Source organism: Echinops telfairi, unplaced genomic scaffold, assembly GCF_000313985.2.
Source record: "Echinops telfairi isolate 266 unplaced genomic scaffold, ASM31398v2 ScPeMD7_2291;HRSCAF=2852, whole genome shotgun sequence".
In the NCBI taxonomy this organism is placed as follows: domain Eukaryota; kingdom Metazoa; phylum Chordata; class Mammalia; order Afrosoricida; family Tenrecidae; genus Echinops; species Echinops telfairi.
Genome location: NW_022106189.1, coordinates 14758169 through 14776504, shown reverse-complemented (window position 1 = coordinate 14776504; position 18336 = coordinate 14758169).

Sequence of the window (18336 nt, the reverse complement as noted above, 5' to 3'; positions counted from 1 at the left end):
CTTAACGTTGAAGGTTCCAGTTACGGTCTGTCTGAGTTGGGGTTTCTGTTGCTTGCCCTAAGGCCAATGATCTGAAAATTCCCTAAAGTAAAGAAAGAAGTAAGCCCAGTGGAGGGGGCCTTTGGGATGAGGAGAAGGGTTCAAAAGGAGCTGGGGTGGGCTAGCTAAGAGGAGATCAATTTTGTGAGAATCTTAAAGATAGACTGAGGCAGATGAAATTGGAAATATTTCAGCATCCTTTCCTGATAATAGAAAAAGTCACTAAACCTTTTACAAAGACTTAAGCCTGAGACTGGACACTAAAACCTGGAATCAGAATCCTATAATAAGTCTGGAGAACATGCTCATCATAGTTGCCCATTTTCCCTTTCCCTAGAAGGAAGCCTCATTGGGACCAATTAATGCCTTCTCGGGCCTTTATTTTGCCACATATCATCTTTACATCAAGATATTGGAACTGTTGCCATAAAGTTTAAAAGTTGGTGTGTACAAGTTTATGTGTTTCCCTGGAAAATGCATTTGCAATACTGTTGTGTTTGAAATAAAACTGGGTTTTAAAGTTGTTAATATAAAGTATAGGAGAAAGCATATTTCTTGGTAGAAATTTATTCCCTGTGACAGATTTTGAAGTTTATTTTGCAGCTTTCCTTTATCTCTGTTATTTCAGGATGTTTTTTTTTAAAGCCATTATACAAGATTTACAACCGCACTCTATAGTATTTGTATATTCTTCTTTAATCAGATAAGAAAATTGTTCTGGGCTTTATCTAGATATTTCCATAGCGAGTGTGGTTTTAAAAGATTCCAACAAAACTCTCAAAAGGAGGGAAAACACTATGGGTAAACACTATTGTCCACAGTAAACACAAACTAGGAGCAGATAATGGATGGTACAGTTCACAAAAAATGACAAACTCAGAGACAATGCAAGATGTCTATTTTCCAGTTTGATTGCTTAATAACAAAAAGTATCTTCTCTTTGTGATTTGTTTCAAAACAAACTGTTTCTCTCCATTACCCTCTGTTAGTTGTTGTGGGGAAACTATGCTGTTTCCAAGCACCTGCCATCAATGGATACTGCTTATGTACCTCCATCTGCAGGACATTACAGCAGTCCAGCCCTGGCTGCTCCACAAAGATGCTTCTGAACATTGGAAAATTGGGGCTGAGGATCCAAGTGTTACAATCAGGTGAGCAGTTCTAGTTTAGTTTTGTTTTATTTTCTAAATTTCATTGGGTTTATTGGCAGGCATGCCATTTTAATCTTTTCCAGGTTTAGTACAGAAAATACATCATTTTAATTAGGATTTAGAAATAAATTCTCAAATGGCAAATGGATGTTAGTCCTAGAAATGTAGCAGTGTTTTCATGTGGCATGTATCACTTCCTACTTTGACACAAGGTTGTGTGTAGAGCTAAAATATTCTACTCTTTTGTGAGTCCAGAAAGATAGGACTCAGACCTAAATAATTTATTGTATTATCTTTAAATAGTAATAATATGTTTTTGGTTGTTGTTGAGAAAATGCCCAGGAAAAATATACCAATCCTAACAGTTTCTAAAAGTTCAGTCCCACTCATGTCATTTAACCGCATGTAAAATTCAGTGACACTATCACACTCATCAAGTTGTGCAATAACTCACTCTTTTCTGAGTTGTCCTCCCTCATTAACATAAACTCACTGTTTCATACATTCCCTATCTAAGCTTTTGAGTTGCATTGTTAATTCGATCCTATATAGATAGATCTTAAAAGTTTGAATGTGAAGAAACTGTGTGATCGATGGAATTACAATATCAACAAAAAAAGTAGCTGCTGAGGTTGTTCATATGAAACCCAAAACTTTATGGGGCTTGGATTCAAGTTTAGAGTCATGTTATCAGAGGTCATCCCGCTTAATTGGCTCACGCCGCCTATGTTTAGTGCTTCTGTTCGACCTCCTACGTTGTTGTTCTCTGAGGGTTTTAACAACTTGCTAGTGGGCATTGAAGGCACATTTACCTGAAGCAACAGAGTCAGGAACAGGAAGAACAAGACGTGTGGCTAACTGCCTCCATGAAGAACAGCCTCCTCTACTATGAGACCAGAAGGAGTGGAGAGTTCCTGGTTACCATTACTGAACATTTTGATGAACGATCCTGTGAAATAATTTCAATCAGTAAGTGGGGGCAGGTATGAGAAAGAGAACTGTAAATTCTCTTGAACACCATGATGTTTGGCTGAGCCCCTCAAATATTGCTCTGGGAGAATCTTAAACCTTAAACCCCCCCAAAAAAATTGCTTGATGTCTTTTTAAAAATAGGCAATTGTCTAGCTTAATTAGTAAAGAATATCTAGCTCAGCTTCTAGAGATACAATGGATTATTCTAGTTAAACTTCCTGAATCTGTTGACTCTTATTCCAATATAATTTCTCAATGTATTATTCATGTGAAAAATTTAGGTCAATTTTAAATGGAGAAGACTAAAGATTTGAATGGACCAATGAAGAGGGTTTGGGTTATAAAAACTCTATGATTGAGATATGCATATGGAAAGTTCATCCACCATCCATCCAATCATTTAGACATTTATAACAACAGTCTTTCTTTCTTTCTGTTTAAAATCATTTTATTGGGGGCTCTTACAGATATTATAACAATCCATAAAACAATTATATCAAGCAAACACACATATGTTGCCATCGTCATTTTTAAAACATTATCTTTCTACTTGAGCCCTTATTATTAGCTCCTTTCTTTTCCCTCTTTCCCCTACTCTCCTACCCTCATGAACCCTTGATAAAGTATATTATTATTATTATTTTCATAACTTACACCACCTGCTCTATCCCTTCACCCACATTTCTGTTATTCATCCCCCTCGGGGGGGTGGGGGGTGGGATGGATTGTACATCCATCGCTGTTATGGGTTGCCCCTTTCTCGCTCCGCCCTCTCATGGTATCACTATTCCCATTACTGTATAACAAGATTTCAAAGGTTAAGTTTGTCTAAGGAATTGAGTTGTGAGTGCTATTCTTACTCAAGCCTGGGAACCTAAACCGGATAGCAATACAATTCTCAATTAGACTCGAGTATATGGGCCCCCACAAAGGGGGACACACTGGAACCAGATATCAACAGAGAAATAATCAGATGAAAATCTTTCCATGGGAATTAACTTTTCCTTCCCTCCAACAGGATTTTCAGCTGGTTGGTCCCATGAACAAAACAAAACAGATTAAAACCAAACAAACCAAACAAACAAACAAACAAAGAGCAACCTTAATGATGAGTCAAACATTTCTCAGGTTCCCCTGTTTACAAATTTGATAAACATCACAAATTAGCAAATTTTTATTTGATTAACCAAGCATTTTTTTAAAGTGTGTCTCATAAACCTGGTTTGACCCTCTGGTGAAAATTTCCATTTACATGCCAGCTTTACTGAATCAGAACCTATAGTTAGCAGATCCCCAAGTAATTCTTATGGATACATATAACTCCACGGTGCCATGTCACGTATACATAAATGGGCATCTGTAAGAATCACTTGGAGAGCTTGTTAAAACAGATCCGGAGTCCATGTGTCTAGAGTGGATTGCAAATTCACAGCAGGCTTGAAGTGGAAAGAACTGTTGGAAGAACACCTTCATAGGACAAAACCTGTGCAACCATTCTCATTTTTAAAAGCGACATGGGTATATAAGAGATACTCAATGATACACTCCTCAAAAGCATTATTTGCATTCTAAAGGCTCTGATTCCCTGAGGCCTGACTAGGTGGTGCCTGGCTATGATTGCTGACAATGCTGAAAGGGATCACAATAGAAGATTCTTGATCAAGTGAAAGAAAAATGTGCACCCAAACTGAAAATAATTAAAAAGGCCAAGATTACTGTTCTCACTCCTGTAAGAACTGAAATAACCCTAAGGGTCAATATTAAACTAAAATAGAGACAAATCTGTAAGGTGAATAATAGCACCAGGAAGGTGTACCTTCCTTTGAACAAGCAACCATAGAAGTTCAAGGTGGCAGTATTTGCCCAGGGACAACAATTAGAAGAGGCACAGGAAGAGACACAGCAGAAGGATGGAGGAAGGCCGTCCATGTAAGGAATAAGTGCGAAGGGCGTGACTACTTGTAGGATTGTAATCCATGTCGCCAATGTGAATCTCTATGAACCGTTGACTAGAAAGTCAATTTGCTCTATAAACGTTCACAGCAATCTCTCTCTCTCTCTCTCTCTCTCTCCTGTCGTATGAACCCACCGTCACCCCCCCCAAGCCCCCCCCCAAAATTGTATAGTAAGGATACTTGTTTGACTATACTCCCTAACTTATTTAATCATGGAATAAATAATTTTATGTTATCTTTACTTATACCTCTCTGATACCTTTTCTAAGAGGAACCAACAGTATTTAGCTATGTTATACCAAAATAAGAAAGGTGGTTTTTAAAAAAATTATAATTAAAAAAAATTTTTATGGAAAGGGTGCTTACACAAGGAACCCAGAGAGATGGTTCTAACTTCTCTCAGGCCATGGCTTCCTTCCTCAGTATGTCTGACAGTTGAGACAGGCAAGGCAACGTGGCTCTACAGCTACCTGATTTATTATCAACATGGACTCAACCAGAAACAACAAGAATGGCAATGGGGCTGTAGAAGCGAGAGGTTCTCCTATATATATGAGATTTATGAATTCATAAAAACAAGACAACATTCCTTGTTTTGTTTTCTTTCTCTGCTCCCAGCTTCCCTACTCACAGCACTATCAAGCCTGGTGCCATATTAGGCTTCAGGCAGGGACTTACATTTCTCTGATAAGCTGAACTTATTTGTAAGCTTCAAACATTGTTTTTGGAAGCCATATGAGATGTCTAACATGATTTATTTTCAAAATTGCCTTTTAAGAGCAGTTTTAGATATACAGAAAAATTATACAGAAAGTACACAGAGTTGCCATACACCCCATTTTTTGTAACAGGGAGAAGAAGGCCCAGTGTTTTTCCCTCAGAGCAGCTGGTGGTTTCAAACTGCTGATTTTGTTAGTTAGCAGCCCACCAGGTAACTACTATCCTACCAATAGTGACACATTACCATAACGAAAGTTCACGTTATGTTTCACTCGTAAGGTGCAGCTGTATTGTACAGGGCTACGTGTTTTGACAAACGGACAGTGTCCTGCATCCACCATGACAGCACCATGCAGAATAGTCTCCCTGCCCTTGGAATGCCCTGTTCTCTGCCTATCATTGTTCCTCTCTTCCCCCGACTATCTGGCAACCACTGATTACTTTACTGTCTCAATAATTTGCCTTTTCCAGAATGCCATATAGTTGAAATCAAATAGTATATACCTTTTTCAGACTGATTTCTTTCACATGGCAGGATGCATTTAAGATTCTTCAGTGTCTTTTGGAGCTTAAAAACTCGTTTTTAAATCACTGAATAATACTACTCCATTGTGTGGATGTACCACCATTTTTTTATTCACCAACTGAAGACATCTTGGTAGCTTTCAATTTCATGATTATGAATGCGCATTCAGAGATTATTCATGTGCAGCTGCTTCATACATACTTCTTAGTTCGTATCATCTTATAACCTAACACTAGCAGTGTCATAGTACTTTCAGTTGCCTCATCTGCATGCAAAAGTTGGACATTGAGTAAGGAAGACTGAAGAAGCATGAATGACTTTGAATTACGGTGGTGGCAAAGAATATTGAATGTACCAGGGACTTCCAAGAGAACAAGCATATTTGTCTTGGAAGAAGTGTAGCCAGAATGCTCATGAGAGGCAAGGATGGCAAGACTTTGTCTCATGTACCTTGGACATGTTGTCAAGAGAGATCAGTCCCTGGAGATGAACCTCATGCTTGCTAAAGAAGAGGTGCAGTGAAAAAGAGGAAGACCCTTAACAGGATGGACTAACACAGGGCTGCAACAACCATCTCACACATAAGAACAATGGTGAGGCTGATGCAGGACTGGGCAGTGTTTCCTTCTGTTGTATGTAGGGTTATTATGATCAGACTGGCTTAACAGCACCTAAGAACAACAACACTCCTGCCACTATGGAATATTATTTCAGTAACGCAGGATTGTCATCTATTAATGTTTAATGCATACTGATGTGTGTGCAAGGAATAAAAGACACAGATAAGTGCTAACCTTGGTTCCTACCCTCAAGGGATCGATATTTCAGTGAAAGAGACATCCACATGAAAGCAAGTAAAATTCATCTTGTTGGGATGTGTCGTTCCCAATCATGTTCCCAAACTCCTTTGATTAAGTAGGAAAAGTCCTCCTAGTAAAAGTAGGCCTAGAGCAAGGAGAAATGGGAAATTTAATACCAGAATGCCATTGCTAAGACTCCTGAGCGATCACCAGTGTAGTTATGGCTTCCCCACTCTCATTTAGGGAAGGTTCCCTAAGCCTATGCAACAACTGTGTCAACTTAACAGGAGCACAGATGTGTAAATGATATGCTCTCTCTTTTCCAGGAGACCACAATCTAGTGGGAAAGGGAGCAAGGCAAGTGGTAAGAGCTCTGACAATAGAAGTTACCGTGTGAGGAGGGCACCCAACTTGGCTAGAAGTGAAGGGGATAGAAAAAGAGAGGGGGTGGAGGTGGAAAGAGGAGAAATGCTCTACTGACATTTGTTGCCAACTACAGGTAACAATTGTGTAAAAATATAGAGGGATGAAAATTGTTTACCCTCAGCAGATCCATGGGATGCATGCTGGGAAATGGTACTTACTAAGGAGATTGATATTCATGGGCCAGGGAGTCAGAAGACCAAGGTTCCAGTTCTGTGCTGCCAAGTACTGGTTATGTAGCACTCGTGGCTGACTCTTTCTGGGACTCTATTTTCTTTTTTATTGCCATGGAGGATTGCATCTTTGAGATCATTTTAATTTTAAGTTTCTATGGTCTCTATGGGTGTCCTGAAAGCACAGCAGGTGGTGGCTAATGGAAGGTTGAGTGATTTGAATCTACCAGCAGTACCATGAGAGAAAGTTGAAGCATGTTGGTTCACTAAAGATTTGTTGTCTAGGAAACCCTAGAGGGCAGTTCAAGTCTGACCTATAAGATCACTGTGAGTTGGAACCAACTTGGCAGCAACCTGGGTTTTGTTCATTGTTTTTATTTAGGTTGTACAGGTAACATCCTTGACTTCTAACCAAAAGGTTAGAGGTTCAGTTGCAGCCAGAGGCACCTGGGAAGAAATACTTGGTGATTTACTTTAGAAAAAGCAGCCATTTGAAGCCCTTGGGGTCCAGCTCGTCCCTCACACACATAGGCTTACCTTAATGATAATTGGTTGATGTTCTCTGTGGCAGAAGGTTTAATGAATTACTATGGCCTTGCCTGTCTATCTTCAGAAAGTCTTTCACTGGCTAATGTTGATGGAGTTACTGTGTTCATGGACAGGATTTTTCCTATGTCATCACATTAGGAAGAATCCATTTTCTTTTGAGTCCCTGGAACAAAGACTGGAACAAAGATGTGTTGCAATACCAAATTATTATTAAAACTTTTCCCTCCTCCACGCTCTGTGGTCTTTTTCATATTCATCTGACTTTTCTGTTTTCATTGGACCAAGTACAGTGATTGTAAAACACTTTTTATTAATTTCTATTTCTTAAAAGTGGAAATAATACTATCTCCTCTCTACTCATTGGGTCGGTACATTTTGCTAACTTCTCAAGCCTTAAAAACAGAGTTTGTGGCTATTTTTAGTTTTGTTATGCTTTAGCTTAGTTTGAATATTTTTGAGAGGTTAAAAACTAAGAAAATCAATACTGTGTTAGTCTGGGTGGACTAGAGAAACATATTAAATGAGCATATTAAAGAGCAATTATATACTGAGAAAACATCCCACCCCAGTGGGATATGAGCATATTAAAGAGCAATTATATACTGAGAAAACATCCCACCCCAGTCCAGATCAAGTCTGATATTAGCCCATATGTCTGATGCCAGTCTATAAATTCCTCTTCAGACCCATCCCATACAATCAATGATGCCGAATGCCGGAAGATCACAGGTCAGTAGGTGAAAAGTCTTGTGGATCCAGTGGTGGTAGCAGCATCTCAGCACTGGTGTGGGCTCCACGTGGCTCCTCCAGCTCCAGGGTTCTGGCTCCATCAGCATAGCTCCATGTGGCATGTCAGCAAGAAGATGAAGCAGAGTCAGTGTGTCTGGCCTTTGGTGAGCTATTTATCTCCTTAGCGCCTCCAAATGAAGTAATCAAGATGCAACCTGATTGACAGCCTAAACTCCACCCCTCCACTCTTAATAGTCTCAAGTTGAAACCAGATTATGTAACTACCACAAATAATTAACACTGTGCTTTTCATAACCTGGAATTAACTGCGACTATTTTTTTCCCATACTTGTTTCAGGTAGTCTTTAAACTTTTAACAAATAAAACTAGTTCCATTATAACTTAATGTAAAATTTCTTTGTTCACTATCAAAAGCCTAGTCTCCAATCCCTCTACCACCTACCTGTGTCACCTTCATATTTGATGTTTATCTGTTTTAAAAGTAAAGCCATATGTACAAATGTAATATTTAAACCAAACTCACTGCCATTGAGTTGGTTCTAACTCACAGATCCTATATACTGTCTATGGGAGCAGACAACCCCTTTTTTCTTCCAGTGAGCTGCTGGTGGGTTTGAATTTCTGACCTTGCTATGAGTAGCCCAAGACCTAACCCATAATGTCACCAGGGCTATTTCGTTTAACAATTCAAACCCAAATCACTGCCATGAAGTCAACTGTGACCCATAATGACCCTATAGATATATAGGACAGAACATCTGAGACCGGAACTTGCTATGGGAGTAGAAATCCTCATTTATCTCCTATGGAGAGGCTGCATGTCTCAAACTGCTGACCTTGTGATTAGCAGCCCAATACATAACCCATTATACCAAAACCAGGGATCCTATAATAATTAGGCTTTCATAAATTATATGATTATGCTTGTGTATTAAAAATGAAAAACATACATAAAATTAAGAATTAAAATATTATCAGAGGGAAACGAATGTTTGAAAAATTGAACCAAAACTTCAAAAAAAGTGAGAAAATGGTCAAGTGGCCAGTTGGGTTGTTTGTTGCATGGAATGTGTCTTCTGGCCCTAGGTCAGTTTTTCCCCCAGACAGTTTTATTGACATATAATTCATAGATCATACAATCCAGTCCATCCGTCACAGCATGAAGAACTGTATAATCACCACCACAGTCAGTGTTACAACCTTTTCTTCAATCTATACCCATCATGATTTGCTCCTCATTTCCTTCCAACATCCGTACCCTGCTATACCCCCAAGAAACTATTGATCCAGTTATTATCTCTGTAGATTTACCTGTCCTGGATTTCATACACAGAAAAACATTAAAAATGAATATACAACAACAACATAAACTAACAACAACCAAACAAAGAAAAATAAATAAAACTCTCAATTGAATAGAAAGCAAAAACTATTAAAATCTAGATAAAAATTCAGATGGATCATAAGGGAGATCAAATGATAAGGTGCTGAATTAAAACCTAACTGCATCTGCAATGATCCACTGTCCAATGTATTCTATATGTTAGCAAGGCTACTCAACATCTTTGGTCCATGGTCCAGGGGGATTATACAAAGCCTTAATCCATGTGTATTTTCCCCTTCACATTAAAAAAAAAATTTGCAATAACTTTAACATAGTTCTAAAGTGAGATCAAATGATAAAATATTACGTTTCGACATAACTACATCAGCCATAATCAACTTTACAATGCTCTAGCTGTCTGATAACAGGGCTATTCACATCCCTTAACTATTATTGAAAGGGAATCACCTAAGGCTCAATCCACATGTGGACCCTGCAAATGGAATTTGGGCTTCCACTTCTCATCCATAACCTTCTGCAAACCAGGTATTCACAATTTAAGATCCGATGCCATTCTCTCCTTTAGATTTGGATTATATTATTTACAACCCTTGGATCACAGAGTCTGGTGTGCTTCATCCCTGTGGACTTAGTTGGTGCCTCACTTAGATGGCTACTTGCTTGAAAATAAGCCTTTAAGACCTCAGGCACTATTGTTTCAGAAAGCCAGGCACCATCTAGTTTCTTCATCACACTTTTCTATAACACCTACATCTTCAGTGGTCTCTTCATGGCGATAAGCATCAAGCAGTGGCCATAGGTTCCTTTAGATTGGTTGTTCTTTGTTGTTTTAAATTTGATATTTCCTTGTCAATTCCCTGTCAATATATACTTTGAGAATAACACCCTCAATGGCCATGACAGGCCTTTGCTTTACCTATACAAACAGAGATAAAACATTTGACCTTTTCCTACATCCTGTGCACTAGGAAATTTGAATCTTGAGTTTGAATAATAGGAAAGTGAAGCCAAAAGACTCATGTGCACTGAAAAATTATTCATGACTAGATTGTTAAGAATAATAGAAATTGATAATTGCCCCAGTCTCTTTTGAATAGTTTGTGGCAGGCACTGTGTTATAAGCATTTTATGTACAATGTCTCATTTAATCCTTACATTAACCCAATCAGTGAGTATTCTTGTTATTCCTTTAACTATAAAGAAGTTGAGACTGAGATCCTAAGTAATTTCTCCAAGTGCTAATCGATCACCTAGTGAGGAATACTGCTGAGTGAAACTCCAGGTGTTTTGACACTACAATCCATGGTAATCACCACAAATATCTTTCGAAAAGTCTAAATTCAAATTATTCCTATAAAGCTCGGTCTAACCTCTCTTGGCTCCTGACCAAAGTTGAAGTTGTCCTCCAGACTTCCCTTGATGTATTGATCTTTTAATGGACTCCTTTTCCCCTTAAGCTAGCCAAAATGCAATATTGTTGCTTGCAACCCCAAATCCTGCTTTTTCCATGAGCTCTTCTGGCAAGGTCTCAATCAGAAAGCATTAATCTTTTTTCACTGCCAAGAAATTTCTTTGAGTACCATATCAAATACTGAGCTTCATGTTAGAATTTAGTTTCATTCTTTGCACATTCTTACTTCTAATCTGCTTTTTTCTGGATGATGCTTAATTTTAAGAGAAGTCAATTATATTTTTTCCTTATGTTGACAAAAACAGACAGAAACAAGAAAAAGTAATCAATGGATATGGTAGGAACATTTATAACAAAATATATGGTTGTTAATCCTTGGAATTTGTGAATTGAATACTATTTCATATATGATTAATTTAAGGATTTTTCTTGTGAAGATAGTCTGGATTATGTGGGTGAGCTCTAAATATATCTACCAGGGTCCTTATAAGAGGAAGGCAGAGGCAAAGCTTACTGTGGAAGAGAAGTTGGTACAATGAAGGAAGCAGGGGTGCATTTTGAAAACGGAGTCAGAGGCCACAAGCCAAGGAATGTAGGTGACCCCAGAATTGGAAAAGGGCAAGGAAACAAATACTTTACTTAGAGTCTACAGGGGAAAAAATCAGCTACCGTGTTACCCTGTAAGTCCCATTTTAGATTTTTGATGCCCAGAAATCTAATATATATATATATTCTTTCATGTTGTTTTAAGTCAGTTTGTGGCAAGTTGTTGTAAAAGCTACAGGAAAGTAATTGATGAGACAGAGTGATCATTTTGAAGGCATATGGAAAATGCAATTCAGCCTCTGTGGTAGCATGATTTCTGTTGTGCAGAAAACTGGTTTTTTATGGTCAATTTTTTTTAAGGTGAATGATATGAAAAGGTTAATTGACACACATTTAATTAAGGCAAAATGTATATGCAAGATGTTTCTAGTATGTATTTTTCCCCATGAAGTTCCACTAGCTGTGTTTCTGCCATCAGCGTTTGCACTGTTGACGGCACGCAGGGCCGATGGGAGCGTGAGCAGGAGTTCAGCGCGGCTGTGACACCAGTGTGATGTGACCTACATTGAAAGAAAAATCCCAGGGAAATGCCTTCCTAAAATAAAATGCCTTTTTGTTTTAAGTGCTATTTGCGCTTTAGAAAGAAGAGTAAATTAATCACCGTGGCTGAGTAATCTGAAATATTACCAGGCTTGTAAATGTCGTGTCCTTGTGAATAAGGTTTTTGAATTTTAATTTTTTCAATATTATAAAAATTTTAATTGACTGAAGAAAGAAAACCCCAGAGCTTTGTTGTTCATACTTTTCAAAACTCTCTCCTGTGAGTGTGGGTTAGGGTAGCACAGTACTGAAGGAGTGAATGAACATCTGTTAGAATTCCTTTGAATCATATCTCAATATATTGTCATTGTTAATAAAATTATGCTTGGTGCACCAAGCAGAATACATTCGAAATAAATAGCTTCTAAACCGATATTACAGAGATTTCCAATATCAACTCGTTTCTATTTCACAGTGTGTTGATAATAGAAGGGGAAACACATCTAAAGGTCATTGCTTATGCTGTAGTTATATGTCTTACAATGCTTGACTGATGTTTTTAAAGAGTGGCTGAATGCTTACACCATCCAGGATGGATACTCTTTCCGATGCTGACAAACACACATCTATCCAGATAATAGAACTGTTTCTTCTTTTTTGATGCCTGTTTATTCACATCAATACAACACATAGAGCATTCAGCTGTGACTCATGAATAAATCTTCAAGATGTTTGAGAAGACATAGCATTCAAATTTGATTTTCAACTGAAAATAAGAAGAAAATTGGGGAGGTGAAGAGAGAGAGAAAGAGAGAGAGAGAGAACTAGATTAAATTGTTAAATACCAAGGGGGAAGATTGTTATTTATTAAATCCCTTTGGTGCCACTAAGGAGGTAGAGTTGTACAGTACGGAGAGTTTATGCATCTGATATTAAACCCTTGCTTATAGAAGCCTAAATATTTTATGGTGTTTGTTTTTAATGTTCCTATTATTTTTGCCAAAATAGCATAATGACCTTTGACTTCTAGCTTGAAGGAAAACCATTGAACTGGATCAATTTAAGAAGTACATAGATGCCCACTGAAGACCCAGAGTGTACTTAAATTCGGATTTGAAGGATCAATAAAATGGATGATTCCTTTCCATAAGAACCAAGAAACATAGAATCAATGACGTCTAATTCTTAATGAGGGTCAACAACAACAACAAAATGTGGCACACACACTTGCTAATTCTCTGTGTCTCTGGCAGACATTGACCATCATGCAGATTGCTCCTTTCTTTTGACTTTAGATGCAGCTTCTCATATCAGCATCACATACTAGTGCTTTGAAGACAACTCTGTCAGTACGATTTCTTTGATCTCCTTATTCTCAACCTTAATGAGGCAACTCAATTTCATAGGATGACCTTAATTGTCACAAGTAGGGGGTGTTACTTTCTAGGTGGATTGACAAGATTTGTACATATGACCTACTTTGTAGATAGTATTGTGATTATTAAAAGTTTGATGCACGCTCAGAATTCCTTGAGAACCAATCCTATACAGACAGCCTCTTTATTTGCTCATTCATCCACTTTTCATTTATTAACTTGATAATTCAGTAAATAACACACCTACTATAGGCAAATACCTGTACTTCTGAGGAGAATCCCATCCACCAGGAAGAGAAATGTCCATACTGTACATTCTTTGGGATCTTAGAATTGTCTGCAATTCTAGGACCAATTAGCATTTCATTTCAAGGACTGAGTCAAAGCTCTTCATTAAAACCCAGTTTGTAACAGTCCTAAAGTCCCTTCCCTCATAGACCCTCCTTCAAAGAACAGGAGATGTTGAAAATACCATGGTGTACTTCTTGGATACCCAGACGGGAGTTCTGATGCATGCTGTTGACTTTTCAGCACTTGTTTGTTAGGCCATTGTAGCCCTCATGAAGGATGAGAATTGTTAGAAAGCAGATTGGAAATACCTCTCTATCACAGTCCCCTGCCACCTGCTAATGTTGCAGGTCCTTTGATACATGAGCATTATGAGTAGAAATGATGTGTTCAGAACAACCAAATAAATCACACATGGGAAGGTTTCTGTTTTGTCTTTAAGTTAACATGCCTGATACGTACAGGGTCTTGACACCTTAGCTGAAAGACTTAACACCTTATTGGGATTTCTCCTGCACAGGTGAGCATGATTAGTAGCCCTGATGATACAGGCATGTTTAAAAGTGCTCTGTGACATAATGAAATGTTCTTTTTTTTCTGGTGGAGGTAGAGATAAGGGTCAGGGGATCAAGAAAGAACTGACTAAAAGGGCATATTCATTTAAAAATATCAATAAAATAATATTCCTCAGTTTCGTCTTTCTATCAAGCAGGGATAGTAAAGACCATGTTGCTTTACAGAGTTATTTTTAAGTACAAATTAGATAAAACATTAAATATTTCCTAGAGAGTTAAAAGTATGAAGTATGTGCTGTCATCCCTGTTATACCTACCTTAAAATCATGAGGATCATGTGTGCACAGACACAGAGAGCAACATGGGCATCAAGTTACCAAGAACAGTACTTCCCAAACCTTCTCACGTTTCCTATCCAACAGAAGTAACAAGTGTCAAGCCAATGGTATAAATGAACTCATGCCTAGATGAAGGCCAATTTTCTGAGGGATCTGTCCATCTCAAGTCCACCAGGGCACCTTGATAGACAGGTGGAGCAGCTTCTTGATATACCTGTCCTCCATGGAAGCCTTTAATGGGATGCTGATGGAGCTCACACAAGAACCCTTGTACCCAAAGTCCTGCACCCATTTTTGCATGCACAGATGTGTATTCCTTTTCTTTGAAAACCTTCCAAAATTGCATAAGCTTTATAATATCAGTTTTCACCAATATTTATAACTGTGTGACACACACACAGTGGGAAGTTATGATCTCAGATTTTTTTCATGCTGGGCTCAATAATCACTAAGTTGTATTGTCTATAAAGGTGATTGAGTTTTTCTACATATGTAAATTTAGTCCTTTGATGTTGTAATCAGTTAATGCGCAAAAATCTAACTGGGCATTAAACACATCTATATAGTGTACTAAAATACTAAAATAATCCTTTGGAAACAAGGTTTAAAGAACTAGAGTACTTACTTATTCATTTTTGGCACCCTTTTATGAATGTTCCCATAATTTTTTATTAGTAGTTAGTTTAATAAATCCTGTGTTTATCGTTTCCTTTCAGAGATGAGGGGAACCAAACAGACCTATGGTTCTGTGGCCTTTCTAAGGTGTTCAAAGCCTGGAGGTCTCTCTGACATCTTAGGGGTCTGGATGTAATGGTCTTTATTTCGGCATGCGACCTGGTAAAATGTGACAAGGAATGCCAAGGTCTCAAGTAGGGTTCCTCTCTTTCTATTCCCGTATTCCTAAGATATTATGACTTATAAAAATGTATAGTGAACAGAATTTGTCTTGATATTACCCCATTTCTCTTGCCAAGACCTCATTCTCTCTGAACTATCGTATATCTCTTTGACACATACTTTATTCAACATGTACTTTCTTCAATGTTCATGAGTGGGTCACGGACTCTCAGTATTAGAGGTATTGTAGCTCAACTCTTAGCTGGTTCTCAAATGATCTTGATAAATTCATTAACCAGTAGGATCCATTCACTGCCTGGACACCTGCAGTGATGAGCAATCCTCTCTTTTGTCAGTGGCTCCATCCATTTGACTTTGCTTTTTTTATGAGTGTGTTCTCTTACATTTATATCAAGCCATTTCCTTCTGAGCACTTGATGATCACACTTCTCTGTTCACAGCTATTTCCCCTTATTTTGCTAGTGTTCCAACCAAGGTGCTTGATGGTTTAAGCGTCTACTTCTATGAAGCCTTGTCATCATTAATACGAAGTTTTAGGAAAAGATATATATTTAAAAAGCCTCCATTAATAATGATGATCGTGTGGGCGTTGGCTTGAAAAGAAGAGCTTGTTCGTTGCCTAGCAATCATACCCTGAAGGATGGTGTCTTTTTTTTTTTTTTGGGTCTCACTACAGCACAGTAGGAATCCCCAAAGGTTCAGTTATAGGACCCATGAGGAAAATATAAAATGCTGGACCAGAATTGATAGCATTTCCTATGGATGAGCCCTACATAAGACATTCTCTTATTTCCTCATGTGGTAGTTACATAATTTTTGTCAATTTGAGACTTAAGTGTGTAGGGGTGGAGTTTAGCCTGTCAATCAGGTCGCAGCTTGATTACCTTATATGGAGGTACTAAGAAGATAAATAGCTTGCTGGAGGCAGGACACAGGCTCACTCCCTCTAAGACATGACTGACCATGAGCCTGGCAGAGCTACCCTGATGAAGCCAGAGCTCTGGAGCCGTGGAGACCCCTGCTAGCACTGAGATGCTTCCACTGCCACTGGATCCACAAGACCTTCCACCCACTGGCCTGTGATCTTCCTGCATTCAGCATCATTGCATGTGTTTCATGAGCCTGAAGAGGAAGTTATAGATTGGTATCAGACATAAGGGCTAATATCAAACTTATGGACTTGATATAGACTGGGCTGGGATGTTTTCTCAATAAATAATTGATCTTATATATAAATCTCTTTCTTAAACACATATGAGTGTCTATGAATTTTGTTTCTCTAGTCTACCCAGACTAATATGCCTCACCTATAAAATGAAGGAGTCCATATCAATCTCACAGGTGTCCTCCAGCAGCAGTGGGCTTTGATTTGTCAATTATTGCCTTACAGCACACAATATGAGATTGTCAGACTACAAATTTCCAGCCATCACCTGTTTAATAGAAGTAGAATGCTAATTTTGTATACTTGATTGAATTTTACCTTAAAAAACAATTTGATGTGCTACAGTAACTTGGAAAAGTTATATTTCCTCAAAATCATATTACTTCTTGGTAGATACTAATTTTCATTTCTGGTAAGTACTTCCTAAACCATTTCAAACTGTGCTAGTATTGGATTATTACATATCACAAGAGAGCTGTCAGCATTTGTGTGAACAAAAATGCATATGAATTACTGTAGTTTACCTCTAAAGAGTCTATTAATATAGTCAGATAGCACTTAGAAATCTTTCTTTGCACCTCCACTGTAGTAAAGCAATAAAGATTAAAAACTAATTATGCACATGTCATCAGTACCAATATTTGTAATTGCATAATTTGATTTACAGTACCCTAAATAATAAACTCAGTTGAAATTTTAACAGCCTATGTGGATAATCATTAATGTTTGTCTTTCTATTGCCTTATTCATTTTTAGAAGTATGTTAAATGAGTTTTAATGTTTTAAAAATAGATCAAAGGTATGTGCAGTTCAGATAAAGCCAGTGAATATGATTATTTAGCAGCAATGCAGATTGTTCACACAGCCTTCTCGTTCAGCCCATTGTGATAATGTGTATTGAAAGACATGAAAAGAACTCTGGAAACAATTAATTTCTGAGAATTAGATTCATCTATCAGAAGCAAGGCAGTCATTCAGAACGATGAATTATAATAGAAAGGGATATTTATGGAAGAGGAGTTTGGGTCATCCTCCTTCCAGGAGGATACAACGCAGTGGTGACATATAATTTCATATATATAAATATATATAATATGTGAATGGAGAGAGCTAAATATGACTGGCACTACAGATGCTTATTCTACTTCTGCAATATCAGTCCCCACCCCCCCTTTCCCAAAACACTACCATTTGAACACGGGAATCCCACAAGTACTGGTCTCTTCCCCACTTAGGTGTTAGGGAAAGATTCAAGTTGTATATATCGCAAAATGTAGCTAGGGGTTGCGGGTATTTTAAGTGCTACTAAATTGATAGTTAAATAAACTTTTGAGTGAATAACCATTAAGGAAACTTGTGGTGCCTGAATCTGATAGTCTAGATCAAACTAGAACCATAATTTTCCTCCCTATTTCCCTATCTCCTATTGCATTACTTAACTGATGTTATATTTTTCAGAAACACGGAATACTCTTATTCCACTCTTACCTAACCAAATCTCAACCCTTCATTGAGGACGCACTCTAAGACTTCCTTCTGTTCTAGACTTTCAGATTTCTCCAGTGGAAAGAACGTTCACCACCCTTTGGGGTGTTTGAAACATGCAATATGGGACATGTAGTTGACCATGATAAATAACTTTATTTTCAGTCCTCAACTTGAAAATTGGAGTCTAAATTTGTTTATGAAGGACAGTTAAAAATTTAATATCAGTAAAATATAATGGAAGCTCATTTCTTGGTTTTGAAAGATTTTATTTTAAAAAAAACATTTGCAAATATTTAGAAAAATATCAAGATTTAAGATTTTTCACTCAGGTTGCCCAATACTCCAATATATGATTTCATGCTATCATTTTCTCACTTGGGTTTGCAAGTACTAAACATTGTGGGAAGA